Here is a 13709-nt window from a genome sequence, read left to right as displayed (position 1 = left end):
TAGGTACCAGAAAAATGTGAGAAACAGAGGAGCACCTCCTCTTTCTCGATTCCTCATGGCTATATCTCACGTTTCATCCCTTGAGCCAGCATTTGAGGAACTGAATTTACTGATGGATACGGTAGCAGAAGCCCACTGGTGTAGATAATAGCCGGTCTTTTTACCGGAATGCTATAATTGTGTCCTGATGTTGATACTGCATTGCCGAGATTTGGCGACTGAATGAACCAAATGCAGAAGAATTTGGATACAACCTGATTATTTCTCAAGGAAACTATTATTCTTACAGTATTATGGAGAAGAATTTGTACAGTACATATGTGCAAAAACAAAACAAAACAAAAAGCAGATATTGGAGAAGTAGAGAAACTATTATTCTTACAGTATTATGGGGATACAACCTGATTATTGCTCAAGGAAAGGCACACCAGGCACGGGATATGCTAAATCGAGCATACAAAGGACGGCACACTAGGCACGCAGCCATGTTTAGAATGTTGCACTGCTTTGGCTTGCAGAAAAGATATATTTGTGCGCATATTTTTGTTTTTACTTTTATGTCTAGAAGGATTTTTCGCGTGTTTGGGAGATTTGGAGTTTGCAAAAGTGAAGTCAAGAATCAAGTTAGTTTTTCTTTACAGAGAATTGCAGAATTTTTTTTGGAGAAGTGGGGTATCGATCCCCATGCCTCTCGCATGCTAAGCGAGCGCTCTACCATCTGAGCTACATCCCCTTTCTGTTCACTGTACAAATCCTTCCGGAGGCAAGGTTCATACAAAAACAATGTTAACCAAAGCAGGTGCAGAACTGCAAATGGACACCCATTTTCACTGAAGACTGTTCAATTTGGATGAAATCGTGACAATGAGTAATTCCAACTTTCTCTTCCTCTCTTATTTTTGATGCAAGATTAGTGGAATTCGTCTTGTACGCGAGATATACATTTCAGACACCGGGGTTTGCCTCCCTTTCACAAAAAGAAAGAAAACAATCCAAAAACATACTCCCTCCTTAAAGAAATGTAGGAGGGTTTAGATTTGTTTATAGAGGGAGTACATTTTAGTGACTCTGCAACGTTTTCAGTGTCCGTCAATGTAACAAGAGAAGCAAAATGTCGTCGTGTGAATGTGCAGAAACCAGTATTATTACAACATTGTGGGATACGATCTGAATTTTGTTCAAAAAATATCCCAGCAAAATGCAGCAAGTCGTGTCCGGGCACATTAGCATCACCATGTTCAGAATTCGATATCTATCAACAAATTCAGTTTCTGCTGGTGTAAAAAATATATATTTACTCCCTGCTGATAGACTGAAACTTTAAGCAAAACAACAGAACTCAATTTCCCACTCAGTGCAAGAACCACCACATTTGTACCGACACCATCTAACAGAGATGCAGCTAGCAAAGTTCAAGTAGTGGCCATTGTCGACGCATTTTTACAGACTAATGGCAAGTGTCATGGTTAAACAGTTTCAGAATTTCAGAATCGTGATGGCAAAGCTAATAGTTTCATATACTGTCTTTTTTTTAGAAAAGGAGGTTAAAACCCCCGGCCTCTGCAATAGTTTCATATACTGTCAGAAGAAGAAACCAAGCCTAGCTAAGCAGAAACTCAAGACTGCATGCTGAGTTTTTCTGAATCCACATCTCAACGAAAGGAACTGGATTCTAATGTCATCGCGTCCGAGGCGGTGACACTTCTGAAGAGGTGGACAGGAAGGCGACTTCTAGGGCGGTGTCTCTCTACTCTGCATCGACATCCGCATACCGCAGCACCGTGTGGGCTGAATTAGCATAAAACTCTTGGACTGGTTTGGGTTTTCATGCGTAACTGGTGCAGCAACAAGTTTAGATAAGAATATAAAAAAGAAAAACACAAAACTCAAGGTTAAAACACAAAATGTTCAGAATTCGATCTCTGTCAAAACACAAAATTCAGTCTCTGCTGATGAACTAAGACTCTAAGCAGAACAACAAAACTCAAGTGCTCAACTCATTGCAAGGACCACCACATTTGTGCTTCATCTAAGAAAAAAATGCTGCTAGCAAAGTTGAAGTACTGGCCATTGTCAACTCATTACAGACAAATATATGTCACGCACCATTTTTCGAACAGTTTCAGGATTTTAGAACCGCGATGCCAGAGCAAATACTTGCCCTACTGTCAGTTGAGGAAAGCAAGTTTAGCTAGCAGAAACACAAGAAACTGCTGGGTTTTCATGAACCCATATATCAACAAAAGGAACTGGGTTCTAATGTCATCATGTCCGAGGCGACGCTGCTTCTGAAGAGGTGGACAGGAAGGCGACTTCAAGAGGTCCTGGCTCTGGTTTCTATCTACTCTGCATCGACATCCACGTACCGCAGCGCCGCGTGGGCTGAATTAGCAGAAAAATAGATAAGCAGTTAGGCATCATGTGTCATAGGTACTGCAACAGGTTCAGATAACACAAGAACAAAAAGAAAGATGATGTACAAAACCTCAAAACAATGTAGAGAATGTGTTGTGGAACAGAACCTGAATTTTGTCCATGCGTTACTCGAAACAATTACAGTAGGCTAAAAAACAGAAATATTTATCTTCTCTGTGAAACTGAACTAGGCAGACTAAACTGGTTTGGGTTTTCAAGTTCCCAAGTATTCCACTAACTAGCTACCGGCACATATATGGTATTAAACAGAATAACTGGATCATCTGAATCAAAGTAGAGCAGAATGGAAAGCAATACTCTCCATATCAAGTTTCAGTGTGGATTTTAGCAACTGTCACAATGTCTACAATCCTAAAATTGTTCAGAGTCTTGAGACCATTACCAAGTCAGAACTCGTAATTAACTGAAACAGATCAGCAAAAGTTTCAAACTAGACCGGTTTCAGTAAATTCTCATAATTTTCAGACTAGCAGAGTACTCCGGCAGAGGAGAGGCAGATTGGCAGTCAACTGAATTGAGAATCAAAATATCCGAACAAGCCAAAGGAGAAGTTTATGGCTTCTCACCAGGCGAGCCGGCGTTGACGACGACGACGCGGAAGTCCTGCTCGCTGCTGGGCAGGTCGACGACGAGTGGGAGAAGGCGGCCACTGCGGGCAGGGAGGCATATGACGATGTCGGGGATGCCCTCCATGCCCGACTCCACGGACAGATGCAGGGCCAGCTTGGTGTTGAGGCGGGGCAAGGACCTCCCATCGAATGGGTACCAGCCATCGGTGATGCTGTCCTCGTCGGCGTTCAGCCACACGTATTCGATCTCCCGCGACGTCAACGTGGCGACGGGGAGGGGAACCTGCAGTTGGAGTTGGGTTGCAAAGAAGGAAAGAACCATCATCACATCAAAGAATCGCTCTCATCCCAAGCAATCGAAATTTACATGATTTGCAATCAAATTCCGATGCATCTTCGCGCAAATTCAACTATCCAAGAACCAAATTCGCGCAAATTCGGGAAGAATCAAGAAGCGGACATGGCATGGCGGACTCACCTCTGTCGGAAGTTCAGGCGGAATCGCCATGGCGGGGATGGGCTCCACGACCCAGTTCATCATCGTGCTGATGACCTGGGTGTCCTCGGCGCTGACACCATTGCCACGGTAGTGGCCGAGCACTTCAGTGGCGAGGAGACATCCCCCGTTGACGTTGCGAAGGTGCACGCCGTCTCTGCCCTGCATCTGGAATATGCGCCATAGAAGGGCATCCCTCTCCGGATCGTGCTACTCGACGTCGCCATCCGAATCCGTATCATCGTAGTTGCGCTGCTCGACGCGGAGCCCGCGGCCGAGCAGCGCCTGCGCATCCGTGGCGGCGAGGTAGCGGCCGTAGGCGGCGCTGCAGAGGAGCACGTGCAGGCCATAATCATCCAGGTTGTATAACTCGACTGCCCAAGCCGAGTTCACCGAAGCCCGGCGGTCCTGGAGGGATACGCTATCCCCGTCCTCGTCGGCGTGGAGGTACCTGCTGAGCAAGGTGCTCCGCAGCCGCACGTGCTGGCCTTCGACGAAGTGCTCCATCGTTCGTCGGTGTTGGACCGCTGGAGAGCAACGGCGTCGGGGCCCTGCACGGCGAAGAGGGGGAGAGGGAGGTGGGGAGGATGGGTTCTTGGTTTCTTGGCGCTCCGGCGAGGGGAAGAAGGGGAGAAGCCAAAGCTGTTGGTTGTCGGTTATGTTCGGGCGCCAAGCCGGAGTATTTCAAGGTGGGTGACGGACGAGAGGAGCTTTCGCACAAATGGGCCAGCCCACTTTATACGAGACCAAATTTCTATTTTTTTCCTTGGGTTTTAGTCAGGGTTTTCACCCCCAAAACACCGATTTGAGAAGCTACATATTTTAAAAATCTTTTTAAAAATTATACGGAAATGATAAATCCCGAACGTTCGGATTTTAAGCACGACAACCCGAAAGTTTTTCATGGCAACTTTAGTTCACGCGAGGTTGTCAAATATGACAATTTTCTGACAAAAAAGAAACGAACTGGGACAAAGTTATCATGTCTTAACAATTAAACTTGCCACCTAGCGTCAACTAAAGTTGCCATGTGGTTTGTTTTTGAATTCAGAACAATGTTTTTGAATTATGATTTTTTAAGTGATTTTTTTTGAAAAGCGTGAAGATTTTATGAAAATGTGAACATTTCGCAAAATCGCAAAAAAAATTCAAATTCTGAATAGGTTTTTGAATTGTGAACAAGTTTTAAATTCCTTTTTTTGAATTGTGAACAAATTTTAAAAAACTTGGTTCCAAACAATGTTTTTTAGTTGTGATTTTTTTTCCAAAATGTGAATAAAACATTTTTTGAAACACGTGAAAAAATTGACGCCCTTCGCCTCCATGAGCTATGCCGTTCGAGTTACACCGCTAGAAATTCATACACACAGATAATCATGAACAACCACACGGGACGCCCAACCTGTAGCCGAATACCCCCCCCCCCCCCCCCCCCCGGCCACAAACAAATGTCGTTCATGGTGTTCTAGAGGGAAACAACCGCCACACCACCATCGCAAACAAAGTGGTCAACATGGGATTTTAAGGGAGTGGCCAACTCGGCCGGCAACAAGCCTGACCTTCCTCCGAGATCATCCCAAATATGATACCAACTGTCACACCCCTTGCCATCGAGACATCGTGACATGAGCCAACACACATAGCTGCACAAATTTTGAATTAAATCAAGAACGGAGAGTAGAATAAAAATTGAAGAGGTAGAACAAACAAGTTTTTCCCCTTCATTTCTTTTCTGCACTGTTCTTTTGTACGTACGACCTAGTCATGTGCCAAGATCGGCTTACAGTTGGACCCCAATTAAACACCCTTACAGTGTTATAGGTTTCGCAGTGCCCATGTTCCTCCTTGCATAGTACGCCAAGGTTTTTCCCCTCATCTTGCATTAGGATTTCGATGCCTCGCCATGAGGTCGCTAACTGCTTTCTTCCCGAGGAAGCCTTGCATAGTACAACATGTTTTTTTGTCAGTTTATCCTTGCCCCTTTCAGATCGTTCTTGTCTTCATGTCATTACTGTAATCGCCTACTTTGCCGAGTTTCAAGGGAACTCCGCAGCGCATTTGCCGAGTTCCACCCTCGACGAACGGACTCGGTTGACTGGGTTGACAATCATTAATATTGTCGAGTTCTTTTTATCGGGAGCTCAGCAAAATGTCATATAACTACTGCCGAGTATGTAAAAGTTAGAACTCATCAAACTGAGGGTGACGGACGGGATATACCGTTAATGGTGATGCCACGTGACACGCATGCTTGCAAAGTTCTTTTTGTCGCCGAGTTTCTTTTAGGCACTGGGAAATGATGATGTTTGCCGAGTTGTTCAATACTACCAAGTTTTATTATTGGTGTACACAACATATGTCCTCCACTACCGATCTCCTGATAAAGGAAACTCGACAAACCTTGAGAACTTGGCAAACACAATTCCAGTAGTGTGTCTAGAGTGTTGGATATTTCAAACTACTCCCTCCGCCCAAAAATACTTGTCGCTCAAACAAAACGACACCGAAGTAGCAGCATTTTAGATTAAAAAGGAGTCAAATACACCACCAATGCTTAAACTTGGCGAGGAAAATCACTTTAATACCAAAACTAGCAGCATACATTAAACTGGTGCCACAACTTGGCTCATCGTGCAAATAAGATGTAAAACTCGTTTGTATATGCATGTGGCACTGCCGAGGCATGACAGTGACGTGGGGGCTCATTTTCAGTATCGGGCGATGTAGACCATGTGTGTGGCGTGTTTTTTTTTGCAAAAACACCCCTGACTTTTATTTTTCATGCAAAAAAGAAAACCTGACAGTTGCGGGACCCGCCTGTCAGCGAAAACGCACAAGTTTTGTTAGAATGAAAAATTACATGCTCGAGGAATCAAACCGCGACCAAAAGCAAACTGATGCGCACAGCTAGCCAACCCACCACGATAACGCTTGAGGTCCTATAAGCATACTCAGTTCTTATATTAAGGACATAAATTAAGAGTTTTAATTCCAACAAAAAATATGCGGTCATGAGGGTTCAAACACGGGACCCGAGGCACACAAGCTTACGGACCTGCCACCCCAACAAAGGCATTTTAGTATCTACATCGGATTGTTACTTTTTATGTCTACAACCGACCGCGCCCATGGGCGAAAATAGACTGCCGTTAGTGCGGCCCATTTTCAACATGTGTTTTGTTTTTCTTCTATTTTGGAAAATTGTAAAAAGAATACAATAATCCTAATTATAAATAATATACATATAATTGTACATACATCTTCATTTGAGAATCTGCAGATGACACATTAGGTTCATTTTTTTCCCATACATCTATTTGTTTTTATTTAATTTATTTTTCAAAACACACAAACTTTATCAAAACACATACAAACTTTTAAAGAAAAATTAAAAAAAATCTAGCATGAAATTTTTATATACTAATGAATATTTTATTAAAAAACTTGTAAAATTTTGAACTTACAAGTATATATATAATTACTTTAGTATTTCTATCTTATATGCAAACATTTTTTAAATTTATACAAACATTTGTATAAGTGATAATCGAATTTTATGGATTTTTGTTAAATTAATAGGTGGGCATTTTTTGGAATTAGATGAGCATATTTTTGTGTAATTTATTTTATTTGTATGTATATTATTTGTAATTAGTATTTCAATATTTTTCACAAATTTCTTAAAATGAAAAAACACAGTGTGTTTTAGCCCATGAGTGCGGTGTATTAGTGAGAAAATGGATAAAAATCGCAACAATGATCAAATGAATGTGGATGCAGTGGCCAGCTCATCTTGTTTTTTGCGAAGTCGCGGGTTCAAACCCCCACGGCAGCATTTTTTTGGAATTATTAAAATTCTTAATTTATGTTGTTTATGGAAAAAATATATAAGAAATGTGTATCCACCTAGGTCATCAAGTGGTATCGATGTAGGGTAACTAGCCGAGCGAGCGGGATGACTCGAAGTCGCCAGTATGAATCTTCAAGGGTGCAATTTTTCATTCTAATGTAAAATTTGTGATGTTTCCCTAACAGGTTGGTCCCGTGCCTGTCATGGTTTTTCCCTTGCGGGAAAAAGATTCGAGGGTGGTTTTGCAAAAATAACACGCCACAACCCTAGTTTACACCCGGAGGTCACTGACAATGGGCCCCACGCCACGCTGTCACGTCTCGTCAGCTCCGCATGCATATTCGAACGAGTTTTGCACCGTATTTGCACACCCAAGCCTAGTTGTGACACCAGTTCAATGTGTGCCGCAAGTTTTGTCACTAAAGTGATTTTTTTTACCAAGTTTAAGCATCAGTAGTGTAATTGACCCATTCAAAAGTTTCGTACTCATACATATATGTGTTGGTGTAGTCAAGGGCGGAGCCAGAAAATTTAGCCATTGGGTTCACTCATTGACTTGGTGTCATGATTTGATACAAATTAACTATGTGTAAAATCTCATAATCAACATCTTACAACAAGAGTATAGCACTAAAAGATAACATCACGAATAAGGGCATGAAGTACCGCATTTAATGCACTTTGCCTACGGCCCATGGGTGGCTTTGAATTATCAGAGCATCTCTAGTGGCTTGTGCAAATGGTGGTCTATACCAAATTTAGACTACCACATGCCAAAAAACGTCTTCAATGGCTTGTCTATTGCATTGTGTAAAATTTAGACAATGTCCAAACCTGCTACCCGTCGTCCACATTTGGACAACCAAGCCACGATGTCTAAATGTAACATCCCAATTTTATTAAATTTGGATGTTAATAGAATCATTCAATGCATATCATATTTCTTTGCATTTTGGAGTTTTTGAAATATTCACATAACAGTTTTCCACTCGAGAAGAACAAATGAGAGGGGATAAGATGACTTCCTCACAATATAAAAAAAAGTGGGAAATTTTATTTTGAATATTATTATTAGTTTTGGAGTTGTTTGGTATTTATTTTATTTGCAAAGAGTGCATTAATTGCATTAGGGAAAATATTTTTAAAATGTTCTATGCTCAAGTTAATGTTCATTAGGCTCTAAATATTAAATAGTTATTTTAGAAATTAATTTAGTGTTTTTATTAATTCAATTGAATTAGTTTTAGGCCATTTTAGTTCGGTAAAAAAAAACATGCACGCACGCGCTGGCCAGCCGGCCCAGCAGCCATCCAGCCGTGCGGTCCACTGGCCTACTGGCCAGCTGGCCCAACCCAACCCGACCGGCGAGGCCGTCCCAGGCCGGCCAGCGCCTCAACTCCCAGCGCCCGAAGGCTTCGCCCTCGCTCGCCCGCTTCTCGTCTCCCTCTCTGTCCCGCTGACCCGTGGGCCCCGCGCCCGTCATCCCCAACCTCCCGCTCGCCCTGCACGGGATCAGGAAGCCCTAGCCGCACGCCGAAACCGCCGGGCGAAGCCCTCGCGGATAAGCTTATCCCTCGATCCCGAGCCCTCTCTCCGCGCCTATAAGAAGCCCTCAACTCCCTCTCTCCGTTCTGCCAGTTCGTTCGCCCTCAAACCACCCGCAGCCGCCGTAGTTGCCGATTGGATCTCACCGGCCGGAGCTCCGTTTGCCGGAGGAGCTCGACGACCGTAAGCCACCCGAGGCCTCAAACACCGTCAAACTACTCCCCATGATTCTTCCACACCTAATTGACATCTTATTTTGCCCCTAGGTTCGCCGGAGACGCGGTTCCCACGACCTGTGCCCTCGCCGGAGAACCGGAGCCGCTGCCCTCTACCTCGCTGTCCCGGACCCCCCCCCCCCCCCGACGCGCGCCGCCACCACCACCGGACCGCCCACCTCGCACCCGTCCCGTCCGTCCTCCTTCCCCGCCGCCGAGGAGCACCGCAGCCGCCGCACCGTCCACGCCCGACGCCTGCGCCACCATCTCATGTTCGTCGTCGTTGCCACAGTGAGCTAACCCCATTTCTGTTTAGTTTTTTTATCGGTTAACCGCGGTTTTTATTTAACTGTGCGGTTTTAGTTAAACCGTGCAGTTTTATTTTAAACCGATGTCGTTTTTTCCTAGTTAGCCGCCGCGGCTGTTTTGCTTAAAGTCCGAGCGTCCGCTGTATAAGCTACGCGGCAAACAACTTTCGGCCACTAGGAATTTGCCACGTGTTAGTGACCTGTTTGTAGTTATTTCTTTTTCTGTTTAGTCCCTGAGTTTTATAGATTAGTCCCTGAACTTCCGTTAGCCGTATCTTTTTAACCGTTGATCCAAATTCGATGAAACCAGCGCCAAAATGTTCATCTCGAATAGCTTTATCCAGAAAGCCAACTTTGAAAACTTTTGGCCAAATTCAAATTTGAACTTCATTCATATTTGAATTCAAACTTCAAATGGCCATATCTCCTACACCGTAGCTCCGGTTGACATGATTCTTTTTGCACCGTGTCACTGTAGCTAAACCCTATCACCTAGACCTTTCTCAAAATATTTTCACACACTAGATTCTGCCCCTTATATTTTTTTACTAGTATGCATAGTATGCACTATACTTCACATCACTTCCTGGACCATAGGCCCATGTTGTTTTACACTTAGAATATTTTTCATGCTAGGGTGATGTTTGTTCATTTAGTTTTTCCGAGACTTTTCCTTTGCATGTTCTTCTTGGTTCTCTGGATTGTTGCTTATGTTTGTTTATCTTCCTTGCGATAGATTGCCCGGAGTGCGAAGCAGAATATTATCAGTCTTTAGAATTCAACCAGCAGTACCAAGGCAAGTTGCATCTTGATCATATTTCATTACCTATGTTTTTATTATGCACTTAGTTCTTTGCGGTAGGACTGCATGGTAGGAATTGATGCCGCATGACTATGCTTTTCACCCAGTAGTTCGTTGAGGTAGGTCTGAACCATATAATATTGTCGCCATCGTTTTACATTATTGATGCTTCGCTAAGTAGACGTGGATTGGGGAGTGATCATCGTAAAGTATGAGTGACAATGTAGTAAATAGGACCTAAGATAATTAATGAACTACCTGGGCGGAAACTTGATGGAATGGTGGCGAAGTACAGTGGGGCACGCATCGGAAATCCATGGTGGTGCACCACTAGTGGACCGTCCGCTCAGGCTCAAAGAGATCAATCGTATTCTCATGTCTAGAAGCTTACGTGTGCAGCCACAAGCCAATATGGGCTCTGGCTTAGTTGAGTAGTTAGTGTGACCCCTTCCGGGATGGGCTAGCAGATGTAGAATGATGTAGGTGTACCGGCCTATCCGTGGGTTAAGGGGAAACATTTTCGAAAGACTATGTCTCGATCTTCCGATCATGGAGGTGCTCGAGTCTTGTGGGGAAAAGTGCACAACCTCTGCAGAGTTTTCAACCTAATCGATTAGCCGTGTCCCCGGTTACGGACAACTTGAGCATCTAGTAGTGGAAATGTCGGGAGATCTCCTCACCTTTAAATTAAACAGTTGGGTTTTAAATGAAACTTGGGGATGGATAGAGTTGGGTTTGCCAACTCATCCTATGCAAATGTGTAGTAGTAGAATAACATCTTCTCTAATAGGGAAAAACTAGCTTTATGCAAAAAAAACTAAACTTAGAACTTTCCACCAGCCAAATTGCATGTACAGATAGGTTCTTTACACTTATGATGTGACTTGCCAGTACATTCAATGTACTGACCTATATGGCTGCAACTTATCACGTTGCAGATATATCCGACGAGGATTAAGGTGCGATAGGTCGATGTTCTACACTCAACCTTGCTCGTGGAGTTGGACTCATTTACTACTTTGCTTCCACAGTATTTGTTTACTAGCTCTATGCCCTATTTTGTAATAAATGTATTGCTCCTGGACTATCGATGTAATAAAGAGATGTGTGTTATTTCTGTTATTTCATCGAGTACTGTGTGTGGTAGCAAGTCGATCCAGGGACTAGCACGGTAAGCACAGAGACTTCGACTCTTATCGAGTCGGGTCACTAAACTAAACCAAAAATGTTGGCTCATGAGCTCAGCCATTCACCAATGCGGAGCAATTGGAGGACGTCGGCAGGGAGGCGGTCGCGCCGGCGCAGGACACGGAGGTCGTTGCGCCTGCACCGCCGCCTCATCAGGGTTGAACCTGTTGCTATTGTTTATTTCTCGTAAATTATATAGGGTGTCGCTAGTGTTGAACCTAAAATAATTTCGCGGCTGGTTTATTTTCTCCTTTATATGTCTTGCGGATGAAAATAAATAAATGAGAACAACTTAGAAATGACCAACATAAGATTTTCAAAAAATATAGCTGCTATAAGATACTATTAAAATATATGAAAGAGAATATAGACATCATGTATATAGACAATCCGCTGGAAAACTTAGGTTGTCTAAAAGAAAATCTTTTTACACCATTGTGTATATGTAGATATAGACTATCAAATTTAGACAAGCCACTAGAGATGCTCTCACATCATTATCTGGATCCTCGAGGAAACCCTTGAACCTGTGTGATAGGACGATGACGGTGCCTTGGTGTCGTATTCATCTTCGAGGGCTTCATTTTTGGAGTTGGGCATTGCCGAGTGCAGTGGAAGGCGATAGTGTTGGCGTCAAGGCCTATGTGGCAATGACGATGGGAGGAGCGATGTCGGAGATGCGGCAAATGGTTGAGGTAGTTGGCTCTTCTTCGGCATGTCAGTAGGATTGCCTTGGCTTGTTTGTTTTTGTGAAGTCGAATCTGCGGTGGTGGGGTCCTGGTGGCATATGATGCTGGACAACAACTGGTCCGCTCGGTGATCTTCCACGGCACCAGCCTTGCCTAGTTCTCTTTCGTTGTTCTTCTTTAGAGTCGGAGTTGCGATGTCCTGTCGCAGGTCACTGAGTTCTAGAGCGATTTTTCGTATGACTCCACATGGCCTTTACAATGTGGGTTGGATCGACAGGTGTCTTTGGTGAAGTCCAAGTTGTTTGTCAAGTTTTGCCGATGGCAATGTCGTCTTCTAGAGGAGTAGTTATGACGATGATGCCTGCATGTTGTCTTGACGAGGCCTTATTTGAAGAAGTGTGTGTGAGATATTTGTGTGTGTCGCTCAACGGTTTGCGATGGCTTTCATCCATTTTTTCTTTAATTAATTGAATAACTCTCTTGTACTTAATTAATGATCAAGGCAAAAAACGAAAATGCCTCCTTTTCCAAAAAATTAAAACCGGATCTGTGACCTCTTTGAGAATCTCCATTTGATTGTTTAGATCAATCAAAGTACGCGGAATAAGAAATTAGAAAGATAGGGCGTTGCACAACAGAGAGAAGATGACTAGATGTGATGATGTGATATCGATAGTCAGCTTCGCCTTGTTCTAGTCAGCCTCGCGTTGTCGCTTCGTCGCTGCACGAAACCTCGAACGGGCCTGTCACAAAGCCGATTCACTTTGTGGGCCTTTGGCCTTTCCATTGAGCGTTGCTTTCAAAATTGATGGGGTCATCTCTTATTTTTTTTGTTGGGTTCAGAGCACATACGTATCTCTATAGCATACGTGACAAGGAAAACCCGTTGGGTTCAGTTGAACCCAATGCCAGTACGCTAGTCATGTTGGACGCCGAGTCGGCTAGACCTAGTCGATGTAATCTGTTCTATCTCTAAATTTAAATTACTACTAGTATAACGCCCCTGCGTTGCCACGGGCTCTTCAAAATTTATAATCAGTATCTTTCATTTATCATCCCCTCATATTGGGTGATTATGGGATGCTCTAATTAGAAACACAACAATCAAATATTAGGAAATTTCACCGAACGAACAACAACGAATAATACGATATCTATCAAACGAATAAAATGAGGTCATATTTTTGGTCCGTCATGCACTTCTGTTGAAAAGTGTCTATCCCTATTAGAATCAACCCACTGTTTGCTCGCACGCAAAAAAATACATCTCTAAAGTGGGGAACCGATCGGTGCCAAAAGGAAATCAAACTCCTATCCAATCTCGACTTCGTGCTCTTCCACTTCCATTGATAAAGATGGGACGTCAAGGGTTTTATCATGATGACCTCGAGCAGCCGCCGACATCCCTCCCCACATCTACCCCTACCCCCTGCTGCCGCTTGCACTGTCCTTGCTCCTCGAGGAAGCTAGGGACACAATGTTCTCTAGGATGGGCATGACCAGATCCACGAGGAGGCCACATTCTTCCATGGGAACCCAACCAAGCACACCACCCTCCGCAACCATCCAATCCCAGCCTAACAAAGTCAAGACCCGCCATCGATCCACAAA

The 13709-nt window shown here is 43.7% G+C and overlaps 1 non-coding gene and 1 pseudogene across 1 annotated transcript; both read right to left on the bottom strand.

The window, feature by feature from the left end:
- Positions 1-660: 660 nt before the first annotated feature.
- On the bottom strand, positions 661-733 carry TRNAA-AGC (transfer RNA alanine (anticodon AGC)). Its single transcript has one exon. It is a non-coding gene; the product is annotated as a tRNA-Ala (tRNA).
- A 1608-nt stretch (positions 734-2341) lies between these two features.
- On the bottom strand, positions 2342-4008 carry LOC147957760 (uncharacterized; annotated as a pseudogene).
- Positions 4009-13709: the final 9701 nt, after the last annotated feature.

The sequence above is a fragment of the Triticum urartu genome, chromosome 7A, assembly GCF_056163025.1.
Source record: "Triticum urartu cultivar PI428250 chromosome 7A, HENAU_Tu73, whole genome shotgun sequence".
NCBI lineage: Eukaryota > Viridiplantae > Streptophyta > Magnoliopsida > Poales > Poaceae > Triticum > Triticum urartu.
The sequence above is the reverse complement of the archived record's forward strand: the minus strand, read 5'-3'. Positions and strand labels throughout refer to the sequence as shown.